Raw genomic sequence first — 25,476 nt, forward strand, 5'->3', positions numbered from 1 at the left:
AGGTTACCAGATTTTTTTCAATGAATTCGGGGACACTTTTCAACTTCAATGGATTTTGTATGGGGGCTGATTTGTAAATCCGGGAAGTGTTCTCAGGGAAACGGGGACGTCTGGTAACCTTAATTTAGGACTTGGCGTAAACATGTTTAGGATTATGTTTCCTTCACTAGCTACTTAATTAAAAATGGATTTAAAACAATTACACCCTTATCCCCAAATTTGTTGTGTCAACCATGATGCCTGCATTTCTCCAGAAAGCCATGGCAGCAGAAATGTTTAGAAAATGAGGTAACCAGCAAGCAACATACAGTGGTGCCTCGCAAGACGAAATTAATTCGTTCCGCGAGTCTCTTCGTCTTCGGTTTTTTCATCTTGCGAAGCACGGCTATTAGCGGATTAGCGGATTAGCACTATTAGTGGTTTAGCGGCTTAGCGGCGCTTAGCGGCTATTAGCGGCTTAGCGGCTTAGAGAAGGGGAAAAAATGGAAAAAACTCGCAAGAACTCGCCCGACGTTTCGTCTTGCGAAGCAAGCCCATAGGCAAATTCGTCTTGCGAAGCACCTCAAAAGACGGAAAACTCTTTCGTCTAGCGAGTTTTTTGTCTTGCGAGGCATTCGTCTTGCGGGGCACCACTATACTCCAGTCTAGTTAATACATGAAGGGGTTAATGCCATAGAGTATGCAGTCCCACCAGGCATAGCTATGTCACTTCCCCTCATCTTGGGAGGAAATAGGCAATCATTCCTATTGCCCCTAGTCTACCTGAGGAACTCACTGTGTGAGGAGGTTTGAACTGGTTGCTGCAGCTCAACTGCTTGGCTCTCACCAGCCACTCTTGAGTTCCTATACCAATAATCTAGGAATTTTTACCACTTTGTAACTAAGCTAAGTTTTACTGCCTGTGCAAGTTTTCTGACTGATGTATGGAAAAGTACACGAACCAGATATTTGAAGAGTTTGTAAATAAACCAATTTTTAACTTACCAAACGTGTGGTCTTTTCCTATGCTGCTGGAAGGGAACTTACAGTACTTGAAAGGACATAGTTTAAAGGTCTAACAGCCTATATTTCCACACTTTACTTGCTGCATATTTTGTGACTTTAAATCTCTGCTGGGGTTCTCTCACGAAGCAGTAATTTTCCCAAGCTTGGATTTTGGCATCCAGGAATTCTCTCATTCCCTGCCCCCCCCAAACAGCATAGAATTCGTAGTGGTCTAAGTGGACTAATTGCAAACTAAAATACCTGTATTTAAGAACCCTGAATCCATAACTGGATTTATTTCCATGCAAGCTTCAGGAGAATCGAGCGTTAGTGCTGTTACTTCTATTCTTCTTTGCCCTCTGTTCAACAAAATATGGATTTAAAGTCAGACTTGTTGAAATTAGTGGGGCTGCCATGCTAGGTGCAAGCTATCCACTCTTCACTAAAATTGGAAAAACTGGACTGTACCAATCACTGGAGTGTGGGCCCATTTAAAGAAGAAGGAGTTAGTGCACATCATAGGCACAATCCAACACAGAGTTAAAAGGTAAAGGTACCCCTGCCCGTACGGGCCAGTCTTGACAGACTCTGGGGTTGTGCGCCCATCTCACTTAAGAGGCCAGGGGCCAGCGCTGTCCGGAGACACTTCCGGGTCACGTGGCCAGCGTGACATCGCTGCTCTGGCCAGAGCCAGAGCCAGAGCCGCACACGGAAACGCCGTTTACCTTCCCGCTGGTAAGCGGTCCCTATTTATCTACTTGCACCTGGAGGTGCTTTCGAACTGCTAGGTTGGCAGGCGCTGGGACCGAGCAGCGGGAGCGCACCCCGCCGCAGGGATTCGAACCGCCGACCTTTTGATCGGCAAGCCCTAGGCGCTGAGGCTTTAACCCACAGCGCCACCTGCGTCCCACAACACAGAGTTAGGTACACATAAACCCATTGAAATCAATTAGCTGAATCTTTAGGATGAAGGCCTAGTTTAATTTACTTCTAAAAACGGAAGGCTGCAATCTTCTGTTCACTTACCTGTGAGTAAACATTATTGATGTCAATGGGACTTGCTTTTGAGTTGATGTGTTGATTGTACAGTAAGACTGCAATAATATGCATATTTACTTGGGAGTAAGTCCCATTGAAGACATGCACGAGTTGTTGTTGTTTAGTCGTGTCTGACTCTTCCCCATGGATCAGAGCATGCCAGGCACTCCTGTCTTCCACTGCCTCCCACAGTTTGGTCAAACTCATGCTGGTAGCTTCGAGAACACTGTCCAACCATCTCGTCCTCCGTCGTCCCCTTCTCCTTGTGCCCTCCATCTTTCCCAACATCAGGGTCTTTTCCAGAGAGTCTTCTCTTCTCATCAGGTGGCCAAAGTATTGGAGCCTCAGCTTCACGATCTGTCCTTCCAGTGAGCACTCAGGGCTGATTTCCTTAAGAATGGATAGGTTTGATCTTCTTGCAGTCCAATGCATGAGTTACTTCCAAGTAAATATGATTGGATTAAGCTTGTATGTGTAATTGGGCTTTGATTTCTTACTTATTTTAATATAGTAAGATAAGGCTTTTATCTGAAATAAGTAATACTGTACATTAACTGAATAGTAATTCCGAGAAAGAGGTGGTAGAGAGATACTATGATACAAGAGAGGCAGACCCCATCTCTACTACACATTGAAAGCGGCATCATAACACTAAATAGTCATGGCTTCCCCCAAAGACTCCAGGGAATTGTAGTTTGTGGAGAGTGTTGAGCTTTGTTAAGAGACCCCTATTCACCCCCCACCCAAGCTACAGTTCCCGGAGTGGTGTTAACAATCCCTATTCCCAGAGAACTCTGGACTCTGAAATAATCTAAATGTATATCTTAATGACTGCATCTTTCCATCAGATCTAGACATTAGAGCTTGCAAGAGAGCTGCTTCCAAAGAAGAGAACTGCACCTTTAGAGTGGCAGAGATTTGTAAGGAAGATTTTGAAGAGATTTATAGTACACGGTCTGGGGCATATTTAGTGTAAAGCTAAGGGTACACATTTGGGGAAAGTAGTAGAGCACAAGCTGTGCATGTAAGAAGTCCCAGAATCAATCCTTGTTGTCTCCTGATAGGGCTGAGGAAGACTCCCATCTGAAATAATAGAGAGCCACTGCCAATCAGTGTGGACAATACTAAGCTAGATGGACCAATGGTGTGACTTGATATAAGGCAACTTCCTATGTCCCTTAGTTTCATGCTGTCTTGTAATTCTGCATTTTGATTGTGGAATACAACTTCAGTGAAACACAATCTCGGAACTGGGTCTGGATCTGACAGTTACGCAAGATACATTATGGAATTCAGAGGGTAAATAAACCAAGGCCTAGCTAAACTGGGAGTCCTGTTATGATGCAATCACTGGACAGTGCTTTCCTATGGAGAATATGAGCAGGACTTCTGGAAAATTCCTTACAGTGCAGCCGCAGCAAGGGGAAAATTGGCCAGTTTCCAATTCTGGACAGCTTTAAAATACCGTTGTATAACTAAGGAGAGCAGAATGAGTACATTTTCCATTCCAGGTGTATAGAATTGATGGGTTAGGAAAAAGATGGCTGCTCCTTGGAGCCTGTTTATCCAGAAGAAGAAGAGTATGATCCAGAAATAATAGGCTTAACAAGTTGTGCCCTTTATTTATTAATTTAATATTGATCACAGTCTCCAAGACTGTAGAAGCAGCATACAGTACTCACATTTGCCAGTACTTCTTCCTTCCAGCCAGCCAGGATGTTGCTAGATACTGAAAGGATTCAGTTCATATTCACAAATTTGCATATAGTTTGTTTATGCTGTTTCTTATATGTAGCTGCCTCTGGGAAATTAAGAAGAAGGGTGGCTAGGATTTCATCAGCCACCTAGAAGCAAATGTTTTAAACCAAGTTGTGTTTTTTTAAAAGGAAGGGCAGGAGATTCGAAAGCAGAAAGGACATAGGGCTTGGACACCCACGACCACTTTCTAACCATGTCCCTGCTTCCTTCCTTCTCAAGCACCACTCAAGTGCCTGGGCACTTAATATCCCAAGGAGGGAGTAAGTTTTTCAGTTTGCATGCAAGAAAGGGCATCTTTTGGAGTTTCTCAAGCACATTATGGAGGTCCATGAGAAAACCTGACCTGAGCTTCCCTCTTGTTCTGCATATAAAGCAAAATGAGAGTATTCAGTATGGAAAGGATCATAAAGATAAATAGCATTAACTGAACACTCACCGTTTGTTCAACAGGGAAAGAGTAAATGGAATTCACATGCCAGGCGTTAGCCGATTCTTAGATGGTATGATATTAATGTTAGTATTTTATAGGTTGCTTGAGCTTTTCAAAGGGACTAGAAGGGTAGGGTTAATATGGGATGGTTGGTGCGTGCGCGCGCGCGCGCACACACACACACACTGTGAGACATTTTGGCACAAGAGCCTACCCAATACAACAAGGTGATATGAAGGTCATAAAAACTCATTGGGGAGCTCATAAATTAATGCATTTTACTGGTTTAATGCAGGCAACTAACAATGTGTTTCCTGTTTGGCTGGGAGTCCCCATCGCACTGTGGCAGCTGTTTTAAAGGGAATGTGAAATTAAAGAGAGCAAAAGGCGATTGTCCCTAAAACAGTGCTTAATAGAGTGTTATTAGGAAGTCTTCTTTTATTCCCCCCCCTTTTAAACTCCCCTCAAACGGATCATACACAGACATCCTCCAAATGGAAAAGGAGAAGGGGGCACTTCCTGGTGTGGGTTGGATTCCCAGGAATGTGGTAAGAATGAAAAGCCACCAGGAGAGAAACACCCCAGAAAGTTAGGCAAAAAACAATAATTACAGCCTATGTACCCACCTCTTCTCCTTCACTCTTTACTTAGATTGAGATGATTGTTGAGGCATCCAAGTGAGGTCTGTGGTCTAGCTCAGTTCCCCTTCACCCCTGCTAAGATGTCAGATGTAAGTACACTTACGAGGAAGTTCCACTGTTGCAAAATTCCAGGTTTATTCAGAGCCGACTCACAGCTGTATTTCAGAGTTTGTATAGGTGATGCGGGGTGTATGGGGTGTTAGGGGAGGGGTGATTTAGGGACTTCCCCTGAATGCCAAGACAGGCTCTGGCGGATTGAGAAAGTGGTTTCTGCACATGCTGTAGAGGGAACTGAGGGGCAGATGGGGCTTGTCAACCTAGGAAGGTAGCTTATCCAAGAGAAGGAAAACTCTGATCCTAACCCTTCTCTGCCTTGTGGGACATCTTCAGGAGAAGAAAAGGCTAAGGAGTAAACCCTACACCAGTGGTTTTCAACCAGTGTGCCATGGCACCCTGGGGTGCCTTGAATGAGGTGCTGTGGGCAACACTGGTCCTCTCTCCTTCCCTCCCTCCTCTGATGCCCTCTTGCGTCTCTGATTCCCAAAGGCTTGCACAGCTGTTTATTGCAGTAGCCCTGGCTATAAGCTCCACAGGTGAATGGTGCCTCTGGGAGGTACCTCTCTTGGGGGGGCGGCAGTTCAAAGACCAGGGACGGCAGCATTAGCTGCTCAGAGGACTCTCAAGGTGAGGGGAGAGGAGAGAGGAGAAGAGGCTGAGGGAATACTTCACAAGGGAAGGTATTCGAAAAAAGGTGAGAGGCTGTCAGCTTTGCAGGCAAGGAGTGACATAACTGCACTCTTGAGTCCCACAGGGGTGCTGCAGAGATAATGTAGTTGGTCAAGGGACTCAAAAAGGTTGAAAAGCTCTGGCCTACACAAATCCGGAGTGGACACCCTAAGGCAGTTGGATGGCACCTTGTACGCCTCCTTCCGGCAACTCCTGTAGCCAAGCTGGTGCCAAACATATTGCTCTGCTTTCCTTTGGACCATATCAGTGAGGCTGGGGTGTGTGTGTCGTGTCATCTGGTCAGCCCAGGACCTCCATACACACTGCCCAGGCTTGTGTCTTGCAGAGGTCACTTCAGTGCTGTTAATGCAGCTGTTTGACTTCACCCCTGGAGGCATACTCCATTGTCTCTTGAGACAGGTGGATGCTAACCAGTAGGTGATGCGGGAGGAACCATACTGCCCTGTTGCCTGTGGGGAGACATTTGTGTGAAATTTAGCAAAGTTTACCATTCCAGGGACACGGGTGGCGCTGTGGGTTAAACCACAGAACCGAGGACTTGCCGATCAGAAGGTTGGTGATTTGAATCCCCCCGACAGGGTGAGCTCCCGTTGCTCAGTCCCTGCTCCTGCCAACCTAACAGTTCAAAAGCACATCAAAATGCAAGTAGATAAATAGGTACCGCTCTGGCAGGAAGGTAAACGGCATTTCCGTGTGCTGCTCTGGTTCGCCAGAAGCGGCTTAGTCATGCTGGCTACATGACCCGGAAGCTGTATGCCGGCTCCCTCGGCTAGTAAAGCACGATGAGCGCCACAACCCCAGAGTCAGTCATGACTGGACCTAATGGTCAGGGGTCCCTTTACCTTACCATTCCAGAAAAAAGATTGCTCCCCGCCTCCCCATATACATTGGTCCTTGCCTTGAAGTTTCGGACGGAGGCATTTACTAAACCAAGCCTACATACCTTACTATGCACTATGGGGGTCTATGCAGGTTTCTTAGGCTTCTGTTACTGCATTGTTGTCAGTGCCAGAGCCCAGCCATTAATTTTCAGTTAGATTGATACGTGTTTGGAGACATGACAGTTAGGCCAGGCAAACTGTCATGTCTCCAAAGATCCTCTTGGACATTGCAGGCTCTGTGGATACATTTCCAGTGTTTTCCAGAGGATGGCATGCCACATTTTAGACAGGTGCTGTCTTGCCGTCCTGGTATTGCTGTTGAACCCTCTTTTGTCGGCAGTGGCTCTAATGGCTGTTTACCAGATAATTCTGTAATGTATACATTAACTGATTAATCCTATCTATACAGCTATTAATCCCCTTAGCTTGGTTTTCCTACACTGCAAAGGGCCAACCACCCACACTCTTCGTACCAAAGGAAATACTTCTTTCAGCACACTGATTCAGATTTGCCACACAGTCATTGGAGCGATTCAGAAGATGAGCAGTCTATGTATCTCCTAACCTGCCTGCTTAACATGTGCTTGGTTTGATGATACAATTAAGGGTAGTGTGAAAATGAAGACAATATGCCACACCAGGGTATTTCACTTCCATTTAATAACCCTTTTTTTCTTGCTCTCCTACTCCTTGTCTATAATGAGGAATGTAATCCTCATTCCCCCCCTGAGGATCTTTAATGGCTCATGGAAAATTTGCCTTTTCTTGTCTCAGTCGTGCTGCATGGGAAGTTCTGTAAATTAGCTCTAGGGAAGACCAGCCTAATGATTGGTTGTTAAGGTGCATTTCCAAAAGGGGAATGTGTGGTGTGCTTGGTGCTACAGCTATGGCAAGATCGCAACCGCATATCCATTTAAACAGCAGAATTCCTGCCTTACATTCTAAGGATTCCATCCTGAGATCTGCTTATTTTAAAGTTGTTTTGTGCTCAGCGTACATGTGCTTGATATATACATGGGGTGGGGAAAACAACTCGGGAGACCTGTTGACCCTTAATATGAATGTAACACAACACACTGCACTTAAACATTGCTATTATATACAGCTTTGGACTGTAGTGGACCTACATTTGGGGGCCCCTGAAGCTTGAACTGTTATGGGACCCCCTTTGCAAGCAGCAGTGAGGTCCAGGAAACCACTGTTATCTTCTTCAACAGGGCTGTTCCATAACAGATTGCCACACTGAAAAAATAAATAAAAATTAACTACTACATCTCAGATTTTGATTAAAATTGTACTGGATTATCTCACATGCCAAAGTCACTGGTGTAAATAAATAAAAAAAAAATCATATGCCTTACAGTTTTCTAGTTATGGGGTGGTGATAGTTAGGTATGTACATGCATGATGCATCATAGAATGATGAAACTGGGTCTAATTTTTTTAAGCATTGTGGACTAAAGTCGCTTCTGAGGCCCCTCCAGGATTAGGGCCCCTGAAGTTTAAGCATCATTGGTTTCATAGTAGCTCCACCTCTGGCTGTGGACTTGTAATTTCTTTAAAATTTACTTATTAATATCCCCAGCAGCATAGCACATAGATACCAAAATCTAGGGAAACTTAGTCATATTCAAACCCCATTAAAATCAATTATTATCTTAAGCTATCCAACAAGGTGTTCCATTGGTTTCAATGAGAGTGAAGCATGAATAAGTTTCTCTGGATTTTGGCCAGAGCACACACAGCTCTGCGTACAAGCATACCCTAATCAAATCTGCAAGCACATTTGTATATATCCATGTTTGCTCTAGTTAAAGTTTAGGACATGTGGCCTTTGCAACTACAATATGGATTAGTCATCATAGCCTTCACCCCAAAACCTTGGAATTTATAGCTGAGAGAACTCAAGTAATTGTAGAAGTTATATGTTCACTTTAGAAATTAAACCTTGCTTTGTGTAAACTAAGGCTTACTTGGGCTGCACACCTTTTGCCTAGGGATTGTAAAGCATTTGAAGCAAATTATTATTATAGCATTTTCTGTTTTGTCTACCTCCCTAAATGGTTTCCTTCTTCAAAGTACTGAGATAATGTATGTGAAAAACTTTGAACACATGAAATGTGTGATATACTAATACGTGGTTATTAGCAGCAGGAATGGAGAGTTTCCCATCACCACCAATCCCAGGGGCCGTGCTGGGAATAACTTTTCAGACCTCTGTCTGCTTCTGACTTTCTGACAAAGAATAGGATTTGAGGGATTTGGGCATTCGCTTGAAGTAGTCAAGCGTAGACATTGATCTGTCTATATAAAATGTCATATCATAGCATTTGGATATAGAGTTCCTTTACTTTCAAATGCTGTGGGTAGTAGTGGCCTGATTACATTTGATAACCATGTAAAAACAACCACCGTACATTTCAAAAAGCATTAATGTCATGAAAACAATTCACAAAAGCACAGTTGTTTTACGCTAGTATTACTTGAATGCTGTGTACTTACTAGGATGTTAGTATCCTGATCATAACCCATGTGTGATTTTCAAAAATGTTTGAAGTTACATCCACATAATGGGTTTAGGAATCGCTGGGTGCTTCTGCTGACAATTATTATTACATTTAATATTCAATAACATTAAATATGTATATAAATATTTAATATACCTTTTAAACTTGAATACCAACAATGCATTTGATTTATTTAACTTTTAATTTCTCTCCAAGGACCTCAAGGCAGCATGCATGAATCTGCCCCCTCTTCATTTTATCTTCACAACAAGCCTGTGAGGGAGGTTAGGCTAACAGTTGGTGACTGACCCAAGGACAACCACTCACCTGCATGGCTAAATAGGGATTTGAACCCTCATCTTCCAGGTCACAGTCCAACACTCTACCACTACACCAGACTGAATTAAAAGCATACCTCTTTACCTGAACTTTTTCTGACTTGTAATACCAGTTCCTGGCATTACCATCTACTGTAATTGATACTGATGTTTCTTGCTGCTTTAATGATATGGTTTTTACTGCTATATTTTGCACTCTCTCTCTCTCTCTCTCTCTCTCTCTCTCTCTCTCTCTCACACACACACACACACACACACACACAGAGTTTATGTGTGTATGTGTGTAATACAGTTATATTTGCTGTATCGCGCGCGCACACACAAATATGTATGTATGCATATAAACTGCTTTTTACAATTCATCTTGTTCTTTAAACTCAAACCCTTTTAAGAGGTTTCCAACGAAATAAATACGTTCCCGCCAAATAAATCAGGCAGCTTCTAATTTTATATCTCCCCTAGTGAAGCCTAAGGATTGAAGGCATCTTGCGTTCTTTCATTCCAACATGATATAAATAAACTCTATTTTGCAATAAAGGAGTTATCCCTTTGTCTGCCTCCCCTAATCCTAATGATATTTGTAGGTCTTATCATTGTGCTGTACGCCAAGCCTTATTTATTCAGGTTTCCAGTTTTGGGGTGGGTGGGGGGGGGAGGCCTCTGGATTCCTCTGCATCAGTAGCAGGCGTGGTACAGGCAGGACAGCCTTGCTCACCTGCCTTCCAAACACTGAGCATCAATGCTGCTGGTTCTTGGGAGGGAGAGAAGGAGGCGGAGGCTCAGGGAGTTCAGCATGATATGACAGTGTAGGGCAGTGGCTCCCTAAGTGGGCGGTGCCACCCTCTGGGGGGCAGTGGGTTATCCTAGGGGCATTAAGAGGCAAGAGGGCAGCAGGGGGATGCTGGAGGTAAATGACTACCAGACTTTGAGATGCTGGTATCACTGGATAAAGTTCATCCTTTTTGCTGAGTTAATTAAACCAAATACAGTGGTGCCTTGGTTCTCAAATGCCTTGGTTCTCAAACGCCTTGGACCCCAAACACTGCAAAACCGGAAGTAAGTATTCCGGTTTGCAAACTCTTTTCAGAAGCTGAAAAGGCTCCATTTTGAATGTTATGCTTCCAATTTTAGTGTTACACTGAGGTCTGTCTGTTTTTGCTATTTATTTTGTGTTTTTGCGGCTCTTTTTGTCATTTGTTTTTGTGACTGTGTGGAACCCAGTTCAGCTATTGATTGATTGATTGATTGTGTGGCTGTAGTACATTGTTTATTGCTTTCATTTTATGGATCAATGGTCTTGTTAGATAGTAAAATTCATGTTATATTATTGTTTTAGGGGTTCATTTTAAAAGTCTGGAATGGATTAATCCATTTTGCATTACTTTCTTTTGGAAAGCACACCTTGATTTTGGAACACTTTGGTTTTGGAACAGACTTCCAGAACGGATTAAGTTTGAGAACCAAGGTACCACTGTAGTTTTAATTGGATTTTGAGTATGTGTGCAATTAACTGTTTTTAATGTGATTGTGTTATCATTTTCCTTAGTGGGTTGTGCAAACTGTTTTTAAAATTAAGCTTTTTAAGGGGCACTGGGGATGAGTTTATGAATCCAAGGAAGGGAGTGCCCCCTCCCACAAATTTGGGAACCACTGGTGTAGGGAAATTCTTCCTTCCATGGACCACTTGAAAATTGCTGAGGGTCTCTCCAGACAACTTAATGCCATTTCTGCCTGTGATAGCAATTGTGCTAGATACTTTGTTATTTTTAATTGCATTTGTATTGTTTCTTATATTTCATATATACAGTATTGCATTTTATTGCATCATAGTTTGAATTCAATTTAACTCAAATTGTAATACAATGAAATACAATACATAATAGGAGAAATAAAATTATAATTAAAATCTGTATGAAGACAGGTGGCGACCATTTCGCTCAGGGGTTCCATTCCCCCCCCCATGTCAGTACAGCAGGTATCAGTTCCACCTGCCCCATTACTGCCTGCCCTGCCCCCATTCCACCCTGTTCCACCCCCTGTTCCACCCCTGTTCCGCCTTCTTCTAGATCCAAAAGGACCCACGCGTAAGCAATTGCACATCAATTGGATGAGCCTAAAACTGTTGCCACCTGTATTTAATGTGATGGCGGTGCTGTCTCACCTGTCTTCAGCCACAAACCCACAGATGCACCACGGACACTCTGAATGATGCTTGTGGATCAATGGTGCTTCATGGATCAGATTGGGAATCCCTGGTGTACGGGACTTAGTTGAACCTTATTTCTTTTGAGCACTTTATGAAAATTAGACAGTTTGGAAATAAATGGTGATTCCTGACTAAACAAAAGAAGTTTACGGCATCTTTATCCCATTAGTCTGTTTTCGATTTCTCCACATTTCATTACCCTCAGGAGCATAACATCATTTTTGCAGAAATGGGCCTTTACCTATTCCTCTTTAAAATAAACAGCCTTTTTGGAAAGGAGATAGACATTTAAGGGCAGACATAAACCGACTCTGTACGCTGATGATGTGGTAATCTCAGCTGTAGATCCAGTATTGTCTTGTAGAGAAACAATGGATACAATTAAAAATTTCTGCCAAATATCTGAGCATGAACTGAATGAGATCCCCCTCCTATGATTATGTCCTTAATTTGGAAAATGAAACTTGAGTACAAATTATGATGTCATTTGTGTGAAGTCCCATGGGGGGAAAAGAACGAGACAAGTAAAATATATGAGAATATATTTTAATCAAGCAACATTCAGGATTTTTTAAAAGCAGGGGAAGTCCATGGCCTTTCAGATGTTGCTGGATTCAAACTCCCATCAGTCCCAGCCAGCATGAACAATGGTCAGGGATGATTGGAAGTATAATTCCAAAACCTGTGGAGGGCCACAAGTTCCTCACCCTTCCCCTACAGATATCTATATATTTTAAAACAGATGTATGGCAGAGGACTGATTGGATATTTGTGGATTTACCTCCCCAAACGATATTCCATTTACTATTCCAATTCCCAGGAGATAAAATGGGGTGAATGTTTTGCCTGGTATCTTTGCTGTTGCAGGAGTTAAATAAATCACAAATTCTTTTCAAAAGTGATATATAGTGGTACCTCAGTTTACAAACTTAATCCGTTCCGGAAGTCCGTTCTTAAACCGAAACCATTCTTAAACCGAGGTGTGCTTTCCCTAATGAGGCTTCCCTTCCACCATTCGATTCCATTCTTAGATCGAGGTAAATTTGCAAACTGGGACGCTATTTCCAGTTTTGCAGAGTTCGTAAACCGAATCGTTCTTAAACAGGACTGTTCTTAAACTGAGGTACCACTGTACAGATGGATGCAATAGAAAATTATAGACCATGCATGTTGCGTATATATAATCTGGAAGAGATGGACTGGATATTTCAATTTTTCTTGACATTCCTTCTATATTCTTAGGGTTGTAGGCATGGCTAATTCCCATTTGTACACACTGCCTGTTCCATGGTTTCAGAATTATTTGGGTCTCCCTTCAAGATATGCACACAGTTCATTCCATGTTGCAGTTTTTGGCAGCGAGCTGGCGAATGTCAGACACAGAATTCCTGAAAGAAAGTACCAATTTCTGGTGAAGAGTTACAATTGCCAAAAATATTCAAGGTGTGTTAGCATAATTACATATTGTATACCTCAGGATTAGGGAGTGCATTAAAATGTTTGCTTTTAAAGACTCAAGTTTACCCCACTTCATACTTACGTAAACATAGGAACATGGGATTTTTTTAAAAAACCAAAAACCGGATAAGACCGCTGGTCCATCAAGTCTAATATCCTGCCTTCTCTGGCAGAGACCCAGGTCTTGATGCTTTAGAGAAAAGTCTCCCGTTCATAATGTACGAAAGAACTTTAAAGGAAAAAGCACATGACTGATTTGTATGCCTATGTATAGTTATCATTTGCATGGCTGAATGTATTTTATCAACTGATTATTTTTTGTTTAGTTTTGCCCTTAGCAGCTTGTTTAGCTTTGCTGTTTTTTTTCCTGCCAAATTTAGAACCCAGTGCCAATCCACAGCATCTTCAGTGAACATGGCATTTTAAGAAAATTGCTGTGCTTATAGATGAAATGAAATGGCTAAGTCCAGTATCTCAACCAGGTAGCTAGATCTATGTTGGGATCTCCACAGAACTGGAAGGGATCTCAAAGGTAATCTGTTTCTAGTTTAACTACTGGGCAATGTAGGCAATGTACTATCAATACATTCCTGATAAGGATACAATTGATCTATGCAATGCTGTTGGGTTTAAGCTGTCAAATCAGTTTATTTTATTTTTATTTTTTACAATGTTGCATGGACTGTTTTTTTGGAATTTATTTACGTATTGATATTACAGTTATTTCCAGTTGTTTCTAATATGTTTTTTTAAATTGTTGTACTTCTTGTTCTTTTGTTTTCAGCCATTTTGGGCACAATTGTGTGGAAGGTGGCATATATCTATGTCTCTATCTCTATCTCTATCTCTATCTCTATCTCTATCTCTATCTCTATCTCTATCTCTATCTCTATCTCTATCTCTATCTCTATCTATATCACGTATATCTATATGTCTATATAAACAGATGATGGCGAGGTGGCCTCCAGCCTCTTGAAAACCCCTAGCAAAGGAGAGTCCGCCTCCCTCCTAGGTAGCCTGTTGAATATCTTGCTCCATCTAAGTCATTTTACTTCCAGCCTGAACCCAGTGGTTCAGGTCCTAACCTTTAGAGCAATGCTACCCCAAATGTTATTCATGTGATGCTGGAGCCTGTCCTTGAACTCCAGTGCCTCCTGGTTGTCTGGATGAAGCGTAGCGAGGGGCATGTGAGTGTCTTAGACGCTAGCCTTCTGTACAAAGGTAGATTTCACACTTGCTGCTTCACTCACTTTTGCCTCTGGACCTGCCCAACCCAGAAGGCTCTTTGGCTGTAAAAGCTTCCTTACATCTGTGCTAATGGGGCATCTTTGCTGGGTACAAACCACTAATGAGATTCTGCAAAATGATAGCACCCATTAAATCAGAGTACAAACTGGAACCAATATTAAACTGTCTATGTAAGAGATACGTTATTTGACCTAGATAGCTTCATCTTTTTCAGCTCACATATTGAGGTTTATGTGATGATATTACTTAGGGCATTTAAAAGTTGGTTTTGAAATCTGGGCTTTAAAAAATTAGCTGCTTTCATTTAATGGGAGGACTTGGAAATCCTGCAGGTTGCTTGGATGTTTCTTTTCAGAGTGCCGCTAACTTTTTGTAACTAGTCCATTGTTGTCTGTATTAAGAATACAGTGGACTTGATGACCCTTCTTAATCCTGGAGACTGCTGTCCACAATTGCCCTATATGCTTTCCAGCAAGATGCTTATTTCACAAATTTGGTATGTTTCTTGCTTAACATATTTTTCAAAAAAAAAAACAAAAACAAAAAAAAACTTGTTCTTGTGGTATTGATAAAGCATGTCTGTTTCTTGTTTTGTCAATTTTATAAATTCTTTTTTGGTGTGCTATCCAGGTTTATCATAGAATAACATTGTTCTTAGGTTGATTTCCACTCTGCATTATTGATATACTAACACACCACTGAGGAAGATGTGTTAAAAAGCTTTGCTAAAATTCTTTTGCAGGCCCCAGTTGGACGTTTATCTACCATTGGCTTCTTTAGGCATTTCTGATGCTGCAATTATTCTCCCTCCCCACACTTCTCTCTGCTTGGGAGTTTCCTGAAGGTTAGCCATCATTGGAAAACAAGTTGCCACACTAAATGGACGTTTGCTCCTGATCCACCCAGGCTTTTCTGATGTGCTTACCCAGAATGGCTTGCTTGTGTAGTACATCTTCACTATGCTTCCCCCCCAAAAAAAGATCCTTTTTATTGTTTTGAATGCAAAAACATCAACAAATAGTTACAAAATAAAGGGCAACTTCATTGTACAACTAGCAGTGCCTGGTCTCTTACGTTTCTACTGTGCAGGAGAATCATGACAAGGGAATGCAAGAGTTGCAAGTTGGTAAACAAAGTAAGTCCCCTTATCGTACAGAGTCTCTCCATAAGCCCACATGAGAGTCCAGTGGTTTCACTCTCTCGACTGACCTATTAATGAGCGTCATAAAAAGAAACCAGACAGTCTCAAATGCATCTGGCTTAGATTGTCCCTTGGCCAACCTGATGCTGATCTTCACTCAATTTGAACAAAAGTCGTTCCTGAGAGGTGAGTACATGGTAAAGGACACCCAGAAAACTCTGGAGGGAATGTTGCTATTTACCACTGCTTTGCCTCATAAGTCAGACTCAAGGGCATCTTGGGAGCTGCCATCATCATGTTTCTGAGTAAACATATCCCCTACCAGTGACTGCCAGGAAATCTACTGGGGGCATAGAGGCTCTTGGAGTTAAGATTATGGTTCTTATGCAGTGCCGGATTTATGTATAGGTTAAGTAGGCTGAAGACTAGGGTCTCTAAATCTAGGGGGCCTCGCCAGCCCTCCCGCTCCCCAGCGGGCAGTCTCCCCTCTCCCAAATTGCAAACCCAAGACTTCATGTGGGGGCAGGGCAAGTCGGGCCTCTAAGACTAGGGGGCCTCACCAGCCTGCTCTCTCCCAGTACTGCAGTCTCCCCTCTCCCAACATTGCAAACCCAAGACTTCATGTGGGGGCAGGGCAACTCGGGCCTCTAAGACTAGGGGGCCTCACCAGCCTGCTCTCTCCCAGTACTGCAGTCTCCCCTCTCCCAACATTGCAAACCCTGCCCTGCAAGGGCAGGGCAACTCAGGCCCAGCAACTGTTAGACTCAGGGCTAGCCAGCATGGCCCAATTTGAAGCAGTGGGGCACAACTTGATTTATTTTGTATTGTAGAAGAAGAAGAAGAGTTTGGATTTGATATCCCGCTTTATCACTACCCGAAGGAGTCTCAAAATGGCTAACATTCTCCTTTCCCTTCCTCCCCCACAACAAACACTCTGTGAGATGAGTGGAACTGAGAGACTTCAAAGAAGTGTGACTAGCCCAAGGTCACCCAGCAGCTGCATGTGGAGGAGCGGAGACGCGAACCTGGTTCCCCAGATTACGAGTCCACCATTCCTAACCACTACACCACACTGGCTCTCATTGTAGGGCCCCAGTTCACAGGTAAAGTCTGCAAAATCCTATAGATATAAATAAAATCCATCTAGATTGCCCTGGTGCAGGGGCCCCCTTAGGAGTGGCCCACAGGGCCCAATCTGGCCCAATTGCTACAATTGCCTTAAGGTCAGCCCTGATGAGACTGTGCAGGGGTTGGACTGAGAAGCCCTGCACCTTCTAGGTCCCTGGTGTCACCACTCAGAGTACAGACTCAAGGACTTGTTATGGAAATAAAGGGGGGCACTTATTGGAAATCAGTTTTGTCACCTCTCCCCCCCCAAACCCCGAGACAAGGAGCCCAATCACCTTTTATTCACAGTCACATAAGCACTACACTAGAGCATGGCCGTAAACTTATACGCTGAAATATACACCCAATATGTAGCAATGGAGATTTATGTTACTGTTTTATGAATGAAAACGATGTTTTATGAACAGACTCTGTATTTTGTGAATTACCTAAGAGCCACTATTGGGAGCTCTAGAATATGACAGCTAACCAATTGGGTACTAGCAAACAGCGACCCCTATGGCTGAAAGCAGGTAACCAGCATAGAATGCTTCAGCTCAGCCTTTGCACTGTTGACTGAACACCCCCTACTGTGCAGATAATGGAGAAAGCTCGTAAATTGTATCTCTTTTGGCATCCTGGCCAACTCTATTACGCTGGTGTAAACCCTGGTGCACCAGAAGCACAGAATAGCAGCAAAAAAATCCGCTCATACGTCAGCAACTGATAAGGCTTGTCAACCAGTTCTTCCAAAGTCTTCCTAATTATAAAGCTCCAAAATACAGGCCAAAAGAGAGCAGGTCTGGGAAGAGCGAGGCATACAATGGGCACCACCAGTGAAAAGGCCCTGCTCCGTGTAACTCCTGCCCTGTCATTTGATAGAGTGCCCACTTGTCCTCCTTCTTGACATGGAATGCTCTCTATTGGAGTCTCCAGGTTCAGTACAAAGACCATAAGAAGGGAGAGCAGGGACCTTGAAATTCCCAACAGTTGTTAATCAAGCAAGCAAGCAAGCAAGCGAGCAAGCAAGCACACAGGTCACCTTTGTCACAGTCAGGATGCCTATGTCCTGGGCAGGCCTGCACCCAATCTTGTTTTTGTACAATCTTGTTTGTCCTCAGTAACCAAAATTATATTATCAACATATACAAGCAGAAAAGTTGTTTTCCTTCATTTGCAAGGAATCGTACAAAACAAAGTGGCACTAATAAAGAAAAGTTCCAGGGTGGCAACGGAAAACAAACTAAAAATGCTTTTGCAGTGCATCAGAAATATCCAGTGATATCAAGTTATAGGAAAACTGGTGCTATTAACAGTAATTCTTCTAGTTGGTTAATTGGTTCGGCAAGGCAACTTCCATGCACATTATGTGTGATGCTAATTATTTCCCCCAGGAGTTAAATGATAAGTAATCAGAGGCAGCTACAGGAGAGCTATGAGATTCAGGTGAGGGTCAGATGCCTTGTCAATCCCAGCAGGTATATAAGAGGACGACATGGCGCACCCAGGCCGTTGCTAGTAACTCAGAGAAGGTTTGGGAACCTTCAAGCTTCCAAGAGGTCCAGAGTTTAACCTCAGAGGATGCTGAGCCATGGTTAGATGTCATGAAGGCAGAACTTGATTCCTTAGGGAGGAAAAAGACATGGGGACTAGTTCCAGGCCTGCCCAGGCCACAAAAGGTTTACAAAGTTCAGTTATTGCAAAAGTTTTTCAGTGTTAATTTTATGCATTTTTAAAAATCACCATGCTATTTAACAAGAATATCTTATGTCCTTTAGAGGAGAAATTATGAATTGTAGAATTTTAAATAGTTGTCATCATCCTTGGCTTCACTCAATTTTGTTTATAACATACTTCCATTTTCTTCTAGTTGTGAGGGTGGGGGATGGGGAGGGGCCTCACAAGTGGAGTAGCCTAGGGTAATGTTACCAGATGTCCCCGCTTCCCAGGGACAGTCCCCAGATTTACAAATCAGTCTCCATACAAAATCCATTGAAGTTGAAAAGTGTACCCGGATTCATTGGAAACAATCTGGTAACCTTAGCCTAGGGCCTCTCTTCATCTAAATCCGGCCCTGTTCTTATGATAAGCATGTCTAAGTGGGGTGAAGCTCACTCACCATGGGATGATTGTTTTTAGGGTGCTTACTGAGTGTGAAGGATAGATGGGTTCTCCTTTCCTCCTCTCTCAACTTTCGGATCAGCAAAGTGGATGAGTCACGCCATCTATTTGATGGATTCACACATGTCAATGCAGCCCACCGTTGCATGAGGGCATCTGTGGAGTGGGGCCAATAATTTTAGGCTGCATTTACAAGAAACAGCATTGCATAATATGATATGGGAAGCCAGGCAGTTAGAAAGACCTTGGGAAGGAATGTTACTTTAAACAAACTGAGTGCCTGCACAGAGCAGATCATCATAGTTGTATACTTTATCATCGAGGGACAAAGTAGATCTTCACAAATCAATGTGCTTTTTTCTACTATTACTGTTATAGGGTACATAGGACCTTCGTAAAATAATTTCATCTCATTTGCATTAATGTTAGGTATCTTTTTTCTGAGAAAAGTATCTTTGGCAAAACCCTTCCTGCTATTCAAAGGGCCAAAGGGCAGGCCTTCTATAGTTTTCACCCGGGTACATGAATTTTAACAGGGAACACATCCAAGGGAGAGATCTAGCCTTGACTACAGACAATAATTATTAGAAAACAAAACCAAATACTGCCTGTACCCTTGTACTATTTGCCTGGGTTGTGAAGCTGGGGATGAAGGAATGGCAAATGCAGGCTTTCAGCATCAAGTAGATTCACTTTAATGCTTTCAACACTGACTACAGGCTTTCCCGTTCCATGTTTGTAAAGAGGCAGGAGATTTCTTTAAGGAAAGAGCTGTATACTTTATAGAGCCACTGGGATGGTGGAAGGAATACCACTTTGGCTATGTACTCTTCTACCACATGCTTTTATAACTTACATAAGTGTGCTTAAAAGAGGTAACATACTTATTCCAAGCAAAATTGAATAACATCTGTTTGAGCTCTAGTTCACTTTTTGAATTGTTTCTCCCCCCCCCCTCAAAATTTACACAGGCACTCTAGCAAAATACTTCAGCTCTTTTGTGAGTTTGGCTTTTAGCATAAAAAGCCCAGGGACAGTAACCTACATTTTTGATGTGAAAATGCAGGCTTCTGCTGAAGGTTTTCATCAGAACTTGGAAGCATTTTTAGAATTCCAGGTAAAGACTAAACTCAATTCCCTTCAGTGCTGGGGTGCCAACTGTGAGATTAATGAGCTACATGCATCCTACAAGGCTCTCCAATCTGCCCTACAACTGATGCTGCCATTTTGGTTTGGTTGTAGGGCACCAACTTTGAAATAAACTGGGAGATCACCAGGCAGCAGAGGCTAGATGGCCACCTTTCAGGGATGCTGTCTTCTTCTTTGGAGATCACTCATAGCCGAGTAAGATTGTCTTCCATAAATACGGTTTTAACAATGAGTCCCTAAGTGACTGTGGAGGCCAGTTCTGGATCCTTATGTCCTTTCACAGTGGCACAGTGGGGACATTGGTGTTTGGGCAGGAGTTGATCATGGTGAGGGTTTGGCAAGCATGCCTTCCACTTAGCACATTTTCCCCTTGTGTCCTGAGTTTGAGTGTCTTCCAAGCCCATTACATCTTTGGTAAAGGCTGTTCTCCAAGTGTTTCCCAATTGTTGGTGTTTATACTACATTTTTAAAGATTTGCCTTGAGACAGTCTTGAAACCTCTTTTGTTGACCACCAGAATTACGCTTTCCATTTTTACGTTCGGAATAGAGTAGTTGCAGGGATGCTGTAATAGTTGTGTGATGTACATACTAACATCAGCAGAGGTGAAGCTGAATACTGCATAGAGACAAATCTCCACTACTGCTTCAGAAGCAGTTACTTGCAGACTGAGCCTTATGCAGGAGGTGCAACTTTGTCTTCCACCTTCATTGAGAGGTGCCTCTTCATTTAAATGGCCCAGCGTCCTCCTGGAATAGTTTACTCTGACAGAGTGGAAACACTGGCTGTATTGGAACTTCTGAGATGGAGTCCGCTGTGTCAGAGAAGGGCAAGGCAACATCCCCAGACTGGAGGAGTACTGGCTCCATCAGCTCCTCTTGCAGAAGTGCTTCCAGTAGATTTGATACATTGGGGGTGGGGGTGGGGGCTGGTCCTTAGTGAAATTCCCTCTCTGAACCGCCAGCCTCATCTCCTGAAGAAGGTGACTCTGACCCCAGGTCATGAAAAGTAGTGGGTTTCCTGTATCAGCCAGGGATAGGAGCAGATGACCCACGGGGCCCCTTCTAACTCCATGATTCTAAATAAATTAAGCTGTCCCCCCCCCCCAAATATGAAGAAGAATGCACAAAAGTTTGGTTAACAAACAAGCAAACAAAGTGGAATGCCTTTTGCTTGCACAACAGGACTGCCTCCCTTCTCCCCCTTTGTGCTTCCTAAATTATTCTGGGGTTTCTTCCAACCCCCCAGAGAAGATTTGGTGACAGCACAGGGAAGGGGAGGAGAAGAGGAGAAAATCCTGTCGCTCAAGTGGAAGTCGCTCCTCTCATGTATTTATTTTGTTGAATACCATCCAGACAAAACAAGCAAAGATATTCCAAAATTAATGAATATGACCAGAACCAGGTGAGTTTTCCACATGTTTGTACTGCAGCACACATGTTGCATGACTTGCATATATTTATCCATTCTGCTCTATTATATATATTTTGGGTTCTTCTCTGTGAAATACTGAGAATCTTTTAGCTGAGAACTGGGTTCATTGTAGAATAAATGCTCTGGGTAGCCACTTAAGCTGTCTCTGCTGAGATTCAAAGGGTCCGTTTGATTGAGTTAATTTCATTGCTGATTTACTTTGTTAAATATGTCCACTAATAGGGGGAAGAGGAGTTGGCTGAACCAGATGCCCTTTGAAAATTTATTGCTGTTCTGAGGAATTTCTTATACATACCAGAACCAGGAATCCGAACAACAGGCTGTCATGGCAAGTAAAGGAATATATGGCGTTATCTTGATAGCCAGATAACACAGTATCTGCTCACATAAAGTCATTTGGGGAATATTGTTTGGGAAAGCCACTTTGCTTTGGATCCACTCCTTTTCCCATCTTCTGATAAAAAGACCCCTAAACACCAAGCAGTTAAAGGCTGCCGTAAAACTGAGAAGAAACACTGACAAAAAAGACACTTTATCAACCTCCATCTGGGAGACAAGCCAGCTCTTCCTACTTCAAGTTTATTCTCCTACTCTGTTTTACCTCAGATAATGTCTCATAAACAGTTAAGAGGGTCATTTATAAATGTTTCAGAATGGGTTATTGCTCTCATCATAGGTTCTGGATCCCTAGACCTTAAGCTACACAACAGGATGAAAAGTCAGAGTAGAAAGTCAAAATTTCTTGAAAATTTGACACTTCTCAGGCCGGGCCTGATCCAGAACAGCTCTTTTTATGTTCTTATTCTGTCTCTCAACGTTTTTAATGGTAAGATTCACATTTTAAAAAAGGAAGCAGAGTTAGCGTTAGCCATTCTTTTGTTGCTTTTAGTTTGGTAATTTCTTTTTCAGTGTATACAGCTGCAGTAAAATACAATACAGTAAAAGGAAAAACCTCAAGAACATTTAACCAAAATTTAAGATTTTTAGAGACACTTTACCAATGAGATATGTAATAATCACTCTAGTCCAGTTACATAATACTTTTTGTCTTCACACGGATAAGCCTTTCTATGACAATACAAATTGCTGTTTTCAAACCTGGAAGTTTGGAAGTTTCAAACCTGCAAGCTGGAAATGCCCACAGCTAAACTGTAAGAGCTGATCAACGCACAGTGTTTTATTGGAATATTTCAGATTGCTTTTAAACATTTTGGTCATAATCTAGTCCAAGTTAAGCATGTTTAAATTCTGTTAATTTCAGTGGGAGAATGCCGTATTTTCTGTGTTACACACTGAAATCAATGGGACTTCGAAAGTGTTAAAACTTTCACTGAATTGTGCCCATTTTATTTTATTTAAACAGGATAAAGCTCCTGTGGTCATGCTTAAACTGGTATTTATTTACTGATGGAAGAATAAGCTGCTTCTAGGAGAAGTGTAGTGTTTTAAGTTTTTAATTAATTTAATTGCACCCACAAAGGTTGAAAATCTGAATGTCTTGCTTATAAAAGACAGAGGAAAAACTTTGAAGAATTATTATTGGATAGGCACTCATGGTAGCCCAAAGGGTGATATAATTAGTGGGTGGGGAAAAAACACACACTGTCAATTAATGGTTTGCTTCAAAATAATGAGGGCAGTCACTGGATTACGTAATATACCCAAGGTCATTCTGGAAGACTGTCACAAAGTTGAAGATAGCATCATCCGCACCCATTAGATTACTAACTAGTAGCCTTAATCTTACAATAGATATGTAGCAGAGAAATTTTAAATAAGTACTGTGAAGATTTTGCTCTCAATTCAGCACCACGAGCAGAAAAGCTATGCCTAGCAAACAAACTCTTTAGCGATATACAAGTATTTTGAAGGCAAAAGAACATTTTCCAAGACCAGTACGTTGACAATTTTATTCTGTTAGTGCCATTCCTAACAAAGAGCACCTTTTGAATATGGAATGCCATGTATTTACTGTGTTTTTACTATTCTGCTTGGAGCTGCCCAGAGTGTCTGGGGAAACCCAGCCAGGTGGGTGGGGTATAATTAAAATTAAAATTAAAATTACATTTTTTTTTGCAATTTCATCTGAAGATGCAGGTTTGAGAAGCAGAAACAAAAGGGTGTGTACAGGAACTGTTACCATTTTCTGAATGAAAAGAGCCTACCTGCAAAATCATTTTAGTTAAGCTATTTTCAAGAAATATTTAACATACAAAGATGGAAATTATAAAAATAACCGAAATATAATGACACATGGACTTACTCATTTCCCACTTTCAATGCAGTATACAGTGCAGTGAAATGAGCACAATTTGCTACCAGGATGAACTGCAGTAATCAACAGCATAGCAATGCTGTGTTATTCTGGAAGGAAATGATGCAAAAATCAAGAAGAAAACATTTTCTTGCATAGCCATCTGCTTCCCAAGACCTGGATCTCTTATTCAAACTTCCTTCTCTGGACACAGAATTTTCTTGGCATGAGGAAACTCAGTCCCCTGACTGAGAATGCCTATTCTAAGCCTATACTAGGACTGTTGTGTTCCTTAAAGACTTTTTTAAACAGTTCGTTACATGGCCATTCCCAAGTCTCCTTTTTTTTTACTATTTCCTTTAGTGTCCCTTAGAATAAGGTGCACACTGATGATGTCATTATTAGTACATGGCACACTTTTGGACTTGCTGTTTCCATAGGGTCTAGTGCTAGAAACACTGTCCAGCTTCTGGTTTGACTTGGGAATTTCATTTTATGTTGTCTGAAAGGAAATTCAGTTTGTAAATTTAATCATAATTTCCACATGAAATAAATCAGTCTGCACGTTAGAGAAAGCACATACCTTAAATATATGTTGGAAATGTAAAGAAAAAGAAGGTACTTTGTATCATATGTGGTGGGAATGTAGAGAAGTTAAAAAAAAATGGGAGATGATATGCAATGAATTGAAAAAAATGTTCAAAATGACATTTGTAAGAGAACCAGAAGCATTTTAGTTAGGGGTTTTAGGACAAGACCTGCCAAGAAAAACAAAGAATTTATTTATGTATGCTACAACAGCTGCAAGAGTCTTGTTAGCACAAGGATGGAAGAATGAGGAAGTCCCAACCAAAGAACAATTGCAAGAAAAACTGATGAGTTATGCGGAGATGGCAAAGTTAACATATAAACTGCGTGAGAAGGACAACCGTGACTTTAAGAAAGAATGGGAACTATTTACAAACTATTTAAAAAGACAACAAAAGGATCTGGACTCCTTGGCAGGTTTTGAATAAACACCCCCAAATTTATTAGTAGAACATATGATAGATATGGTAATGATATGTACAATCTTACAGTATGCAGAGAATAATATGTATGAACAAATCAGAGAGGGAAGCTGAGGGAAGTCTTTGGAGGGTGGGAGAGGGAGCGAGGGGAAATGAAATTTGTTATATTTGATTTATAATTTGATTTCTTAAATTTACTAATAAAAATAGTTTTTTAAATAAATAAATAAATAAGTAAGTAAGTAAGTAAGTAAGTAAGTGTTTATAATGGTCTACTTTCTTTTATAAATAGCAGCTGTATAGGCCCCCAGTGTGGTCTGGGCCTATGGTGTAGAGGGCAGGTTTGGGGGTGGTTTTTTTTGCCTTTTTCTCTCCTACCAAAAAGACATCACCTGAAGCTGTTTACCTCTCAAAAATGCTATTTCAAGCAATATCACATCTTTAAGGGCAAAAAGCAGCACTGGAAGCATTTTTGGGGTAGGCTAAATAGCAAAAGTAGAGAAGGCTTAACTAACCCCTTTATCAATGCCACAATCTGAGGCTGTGGATATTGTTGTTGTTGTTTAGTCGTTTAGTCGTGTCCAACTCTTTGTGACCCCATGGCCCAGAGCACGCCAGGCACTCCTGTCTTCCACTGCCTCCCGCAGTTTGGTCAAACTCATGCTGGTAGCTTCGAGAACACTATCCAACCATCTTGTCCTCTGTCGTCCCCTTCTCCTTGTGCCCTCCATCTTTCCCAACATCAGGGTCTTTTCCAGGGAGTCTTCTCTTCTCATGAGGTGGCCAAAGTATTGGAGCCTCAGCTTCACGATCTGTCCTTCCAGTGAGCACTCAGGGCTGATTTCCTTCAGAATGGATTGGTTTAATCTTCTTGCAGTCCATGGGACTCTCAAGAGTCTCCTCCAGCACCATAATTCAAAAGCATCAATTCCTGGATCAGTGCTCCTGGGCGGTGTTATGGAGTGGTCCACGGGGCTCAAGCCCTGGGTCTTTTGTTTCAGGCCACAGAGCTCTTGATCCTTTCC

This window comes from Podarcis cretensis (genome assembly GCF_951804945.1).
Source record: "Podarcis cretensis genome assembly, chromosome: 2".
NCBI classification, from domain to species: Eukaryota; Metazoa; Chordata; class Lepidosauria; order Squamata; family Lacertidae; genus Podarcis; species Podarcis cretensis.